Raw genomic sequence first — 7,079 nt, forward strand, 5'->3', positions numbered from 1 at the left:
TTCCTAAAGGAGACTTTAACTTTTACTAAAGTAATCTTTTGGTAAGATACTTGTACTTTTACTCAAGTATCACTTTGTGGTACTTTATACAACACCGAAAATCTCCACTTTACTCCCAAAAATAAAAACATCTTGAGGTGTTTAGGTGAAAATAAATTTAAAAAACTAAAAGTTTGACAGATTTGAGAGCGTGGAGTCCAGGATTAAACCTCACAGGATGCAGAGGAGCAGCTATCTGCTGAACAACCTGACAGAAGATCCACCAAGCTGCTGCAGGAAATATCATCCGTGCATTTTTAAGATTTTTGTTTGGAACATGGTTTACAGCCGTCAGGATTTAAATAAGGATCCAGCAGATCTGAAATAGTTCATCATTTGTCGTCTAAATTCTGACAGCGTCACTGAGCCTCAATCTAAAAATTAATCAACAATTTAACAAATGAAGACAAAAACAACCATAAAAAGCAATTAACTCAAACTGAGCACATCTTCCCACAGACTTGTTCCTTTAATTTCTCCTTCTAGTATGAAATGTGTCAGATCCAAGTGAAAATCAGGCCAGAAGCAGCTAAAGAGTAAAAAAAGTAAAAAGTCTCCGGTCTCTGCATGACTGCTCCTGTGAATGTGGAGATAAAGCTGAAGAGCGTTAATGCCATCAGAATCTGCAGTTTGTCAAACAGCAGCTGGATTAACTCGGCTCCAGTAGGTTTGTTATTGCAGGAAAGTTTATTTAAGAAGTCTTAAAGTAGAAAATATATTTTAGAAAGAGCCTGCAAGCTTTTTGCAACTCCTGTACTGACCTTTTCTTTCTTCTAGCTTCATATCTTTATATATGTTCAGAGATATTTAAAGTACTTGAAAAAAATAACTGAGTTAAATATAGAAAATTACTTGAGTAAAAATTTATTTTACTAATGGGAAAAGTACTTACAATAATCAGGAATAAAAGTACTTTTAAACTGTTTTCATGATGAGTTCAGTCATATTTAAATTTTAATGTTTTTAAAGTAAAGAAGTAAAAGCATTATTTTATGTTTTGAATGTAACAAAATAAAAGTTCAGATAAAAAAATGTTTAGTAAAATTACAAACTCTCAAGAAAAAAAATGACGTAAAAACTTTAACAAAGTAAATATACTTAGTTACAACTCTGGTTCTGACAGTTTATTACAGTTATTTACTGATGAAGAAGAATCATCCTCAGAGTTTGACTCCTGGGTTGTTTCAGTCTTTAACCCTTACAGTAAGAAACACATGAACTCCACCTGTGGAAACATGTGAAATTAATACATGTGAAACATATTCCAGGTGTTACAGGTTCCCAGTCATCCAGACAAAAATGAAAACGTTTATTTTGTTCCTCATCTCACAATTTGGAATAAGTTTTCTGGCTTGTATGGACCTAAAAAAATAGAAAAAATTAAAATAAAACAGAAATGTCATGAATCAAACTCAAGGCTTGCGGGCCGAATCTGGTCCTTGTTAACATTTTTCCGGCCTCAAAAGTAATAATTTAAATGTAAAATAGTTTCATTGCTTCTCTTTTTGTCACTGCACTCAGTGCAGTTTTTTTTTTATCAACAGCAGTCAAACTTCTCTCTATTTTTAAAGCTAAATAAGTGGATTTTTATGAGGGTTTTCTGTTTTTAAGTGATTCACCAGATTGCAGCAAAACGTTAATCTAAGAAATAGCCAGTGAAATAGTTATGTGTAGAGTGTAAGCCCTAAAAAATGTGTATTTCTACATTTATTAGAGCATACATGTTCTAAATGGCACATAAGGAAAAAACATTTTTTAAATAAATATTGACAGGAACTGGCCCTTGGCTTGGAACAAGTTTGAATTTTGGTCCCCTTGTGTAACAATAGTTTCTGGTTTACAAGAACTGAAAATAACACTCAGCTTGTTTCCTGCTTGTTTGCTGGTAAACAAACAACTGTTATCTCCTAATGACCTCTATGCTCCCACTTTATCTACACAACTATCTTCTGTGTTGTTACAACATTTATGAAGTCTTCAGTCAGAATAAAGAGTCTTTTCTTTAAAAGTGTAACTGAATGTTTCAGAAATCTTGCTGTGATGTGAGCTGAACACTTTTTGAACGTCTTGTTTGAAACCGATCTGCTGTAAGCTCATTAGGCACGGACAAGTTCATGATGTTATAGTTGGCAGGACTTCAGCATCAGGTGTCCACCCAAAGAAAACAGGCCGTCTGTGCTTTAAAGGCTTGATAAAAACATTGCTCTGACATAACCTGCTGCAGCAGAGCACATGACAGACAGCTGAGGATGTGTTTGTGATTTATTTGTAGACTGAAGTATTATCAGCAGAAACCAGACACAGCTTGTGCAAGAGTTCACACACAGGAAATACCGACAGACTTTTTCACAATTGGTGGCAGGGTAAATAACACAAATCTTATTGAATCTAATTTTAGGACAATTAGAAGTCCAGAGGGAGGCGAGTTGATTCTGTTCCCGACACAAGACCAAGTGTAAACATTTTAGCAACTTTAAATTTAGAGCGGCTTGTTTCTTCGAACAGAACTTGGTATGGACAAAAGGAAACAAAAGAACTTCACAGGAAAATAAAAATAATCTGCTCAAACTTTGGAAAAACTCAGACATTTAACATAAATAATTAAACATCAATTCTCTGAGTTTTCTGTTAACACCTCCCTGCAACAAACAAAGGAATAATTTATTTCAGCTTTTATGAGTAACTCTGTTATTAGTTTTGGTATTACACACACTGACAAGTATATATACTAACTCCAACTAACAAGGACAATGACTAGAAAGTCACTTCAGTGCAGAATGTAAAATTATGAAGGCATGATAAAAAATACTTTTATGAGATATTAATCAGTTTGAGGTATATAATTAGATGTATGAAGTGTATAAATAACTTATGAAGTGTATAACTGAATGTATGAGGTGTATAATTAAGTGTACGAGGAATATTGTTCGGTGAATGAGGTGTATAATTAGATGTATGAGCTAATTAATATGTATAATGAATTTGATTTATGATATGTATAGTTAGATGTATGATGTGTATAATTAAGTGTATGAGGAATATTGTTAGGTGTATGAGGTGCATAATTATCTATATGAAGTGTATAATTATATGTATGAGCTAATTAATATGTATAATTCATTTGATTTATGATATGAATAATTAGATGTATGAAGTTTATAATGGAATGTATAAGATGTATAATTAGCTGTATGAGGTGTATAATTAGCTGTATGAGGTGTATAATTAGATGTATGAGGTGTATAATTAGATGTATGATGTGTATAATTAGATGTATGAGGTGTATAATTAGATGTATGATGTGTATAATTAGATGTATGAGGTGTATAATTAGATGTATGATGTGTATAATTAGATGTATGAGGTATCTAATTAGATGTATGATGTGTATAACTAGATGTATGAGGTGTATAATTAGATGAATGAGGTGTATAATTAAATGTATGAAGTGTATTATGGAATATATAAGATGAATAATTAGCTGTATGATGTGTATAATTAGATGAATGAGGTGTATAATTAAATGTATGAAGTGTATTATGGAATATATAAGATGAATAATTAGCTGTATGAGGTGTACTGAAACATAAAAAGGACTGAATTGTCTAAAGTTCTGCAGTTTGAAAGATTTTAATCCAGTAGATTACCAAAGATGCGGGTCCACTTTTAATGTAAACAAAGCACTCAGTCAGAATTCACCTTTTTAATTGAAACACAGCCTTCTTATTGATATGAAGAGAATATTGTGAGGATGCAGCCCTACATGTGAATGTGTGTTCAGTAAGTGAATATAAGCTGATCATATCAGTTTCTTTATGTTTGGATCCAAAACGCTCCATGAGGACTGAACCAGGCTGTGCAGTAAGACACTGAGCCTTCAGGGCTTTAACTCCCACTGAGGCCGTCTGAGCTGAACGTTTGGGAAGTGTTCCCGCCACCCACCTCTTCAGATAAAAAAGAAGTCACAGCTGCATGGCTTCCAAATCAGTGAAGATCAGAAAGATAAACCCTGAAGAGTTTCCTCCACATTTTAAACATCACATGGACAAAAACAAGACCCACCCGCAGGCGTCAGCCCCTGGACAGGAAATGGCTCAATTTAAACAGGAAACAGAGACAAATCTCACAGATATAAATCTCACACAGACTCAGACAACTCGTGTCATTTGAGCTTATCAGATTGAGCCAGACTCTCTAAAATTAGCAAGAAAATTCAATGTTTATATTTTTATTTTAAATATCAAACTGAACGCTTGTTTTTAGGGTCTCGTGAAATGAGAAGTTCACGCTCCTGCGTACGTCAGCCGGCGTTTCCTCTCGAAGACAACTCCTGACACCACTTGACCCTGAAAGTTCTGGCCCGAAGCTGACCCAGACCACCACCCAAAGGTTTGTCGCCAGGAAGCTGATGAGGATCATCCATCATCGTCTCTCTGAGATAATTCTTCTTTCCTCTCATTAAACACTTTTTATACCTGTTGCTTTCATTGATGCAGATTTTAAACCAGTATCAGTTTAAAAAAAGCCAAATTTTGTAATAAACTGAAGCCTGCAGCCAGTTTTGTGTAGGCTAAGGTTAATTAGCTGTAGCAAATAATTTGAGCAGTGGTAATTCCACAAGGTTAAACAGCTTCAGGCATACATCCAGCTTGTATTTTAGGAGATATTTTGCTAACAAACAGGGTTGATTTTTAATAGTTTAAGCAATCATGTTGCATGATGCTCAAAGAGGCTCCACAGCAAACTTTAGCTCAGTCTCTGACTGGTTTTGACCATTTGTTTTATTCAGTTAGCCATCTTAAATAGACAGTGCCAAAATGTAAAACTGTGTTTTCGAATCAGCATTGTCTCTGTTGCAGTTAGCTTTTTAAACTCAAGTTATAACAGAATATCAGTTAGTTTTTTTATTCCTTTTTGTTTTATATAGTTTTGATTTTATTGTGTTTTTATCTTTGATTTATATATAGTGGAGTTTTTTGAGCACCTGGTCAGTTTTTAATTATGTTGTTTCCACTGTATGTCCATGTCATGTGTCTTGTGTTTTTCTTGGAATGAAGCTAACTCCTTTTCACTGTAATCAAATTTACCTGCGGGTACAAATAAAGTTGATTGATTGATCAAAAAAGAAAAAATAAGTAGGTCCTCTGGATGGATTCTTCTTTAGTGAAACTTTTCATCTCTCCTCCAAGAGGCTTCTTCAGTCTGATGAGTTTCAGGTGAACTCAGCCTTTAAGCTCCACCTCCACATGGACAAACAGGTTAGTCACATGCAAAAGAGGACCATTGACTAACAATAGGCTTGATTGGCTCTGTTGGTCATAGAGGGTCATGTGCCCCATCATCTGACCCATGTCGAGTTATCTGTATGTAGTGAATGCAGGTGGGGCTCGAAGTCCCCTTGTTTTTGTCTCTCAACAAGGGGACTTAGCCTGCATTCACTACATACAGATAAATCGACATGGGTCAGATGATGGGGCACATGACCCTCTATGAACAACAGAGCCAATAAAGCCTATTGTTAGTCAATGGTCCTCTTTTGCATGTGACTAACCTGTTTGTCCATGTGGAGGCGGAGCTTAAAGGCTGAGTTCACCTGAAACTCATCAGACTGAAGAAGCCTCTTGGAGGAGAGATGAAACGTTTCACTAAAGAAGAACCCATCCAGAGGACCTACTTATTTTTTCTTTTTAATTTTTTCTACCTGGATTACTGAGATGCATCAGGACAGATTGATTGATTAAATCGGTTAACCAGGTAAAATGTTTCTCTAAAATGAAAACGAGATATTTGGCTGATTGTACAGACACACACTGCTGCAACTTTGGCCGGGTGATAAAGATTTGTTTTTTTTTTTTTTGCTAAATTCTTTCAGCTTCTGGCTCAGTTAGAGCTCATATGAAAACCTCGTTTCACTGCCCATGTTTGACCCCACGTCACACAGGTGGCTGCAGGACCTCTGTACCCGCTTTGGGTCGGTCACATACCAGTCTGAGGGGGCGAGCTCGTGCTGGAGCTGGAGCTGGGGGACAAACAGATCCTATGACCGTCACCCTGCAGCTGTCGTTGGTGTGTAACTTTCAGACAGCAGATATTTGAACATCCTGTCAGCATATAAAACTCCTGTCAGACCTGATCCCCACAGAGAAACACGGGCTTTTTGTCATGGTCGTAGTTTGAAGACAGAATTATTAAACACAAAATAATTTGTATTTTATGTTTAGAAAAAGCAGTTTCTGTATTGAATGGCTGGTGTTTGCTCCTGTAAAGCTCAGTGACGTGATGTCACGCTGCCAGCAGCTCCTATAAACCTGAGTGAACACTCAAGTGTTTGTAAGCAGCAGCTGGCATGTTGGAATAAACACAAGCGGCAGCTGTCTTACTAAAACTGTCTTTGCATAGAAACAGCGCTCTATTGTTGCTCTTTCCAAAGTCAGCAGAGAGGAGTCTGCACAGCTCCTGCCCTGACAGCTTACACACCATCACTGCAGAAAGTACACTCATTTCAAACTAAACCAACCAGGACCTTATCTGACAAGGTAAGAAACAAAATAACCAATCAGAGTCCTTCCTGGTGATGTCATGATTCACCTGCTGGGGTCTCCGAGCCAACCCTTCTCCTCCTGCAGCATCTGAAGCATCAGCACACAGAAAGCACCTCCACCCAGCCGGCCTTTACCTTCCAGCCTCCAGCAGCTCCAACCTCCACCTGCAGCAGCACAACTTCTTCTTCTTCTGTTTATTTGTCTCAGATTCTCCTCCTGTCCCTCGACCTTCTTCTTCTGTTCACAATAAAAACCTCTCCCCCCTCTCCCTGCTCTGAAACCTTTTGCCCCTTGTCACCAGTCAGCTTGTTGCTCCCCTCACTGAAACCCAGGCCTGTCCCGGACCCATGGCATCTCCAGGAGGGACGCATCCCGCTTCCTGATTGGCCGGAGGGCACAGAGATGCCCCCATATTAGGGCCTGCGGAGGCGGGGCTGCACTACTATAATAAAAGAAGGTGGAGAAACAGATAAAGTTTGACTCACACACAAACTGCAC

At 37.3% G+C, this 7,079-nt stretch overlaps 1 protein-coding gene across 1 annotated transcript in view; it reads right to left on the reverse strand.

The window, feature by feature from the left end:
* Positions 1-6,872, reverse strand: part of prx (periaxin) — a gene marked incomplete in the record, with an annotated part of 26,579 nt that extends 19,707 nt beyond the window's left edge. Inside the window, 1 exon segment of the mRNA XM_014015959.1 lies at positions 6,716-6,872.
* Positions 6,873-7,079: the final 207 nt, after the last annotated feature.

The sequence above is a fragment of the Austrofundulus limnaeus genome, unplaced genomic scaffold, assembly GCF_001266775.1.
Source record: "Austrofundulus limnaeus strain Quisiro unplaced genomic scaffold, Austrofundulus_limnaeus-1.0 Scaffold136, whole genome shotgun sequence".
NCBI classification, from domain to species: Eukaryota; Metazoa; Chordata; class Actinopteri; order Cyprinodontiformes; family Rivulidae; genus Austrofundulus; species Austrofundulus limnaeus.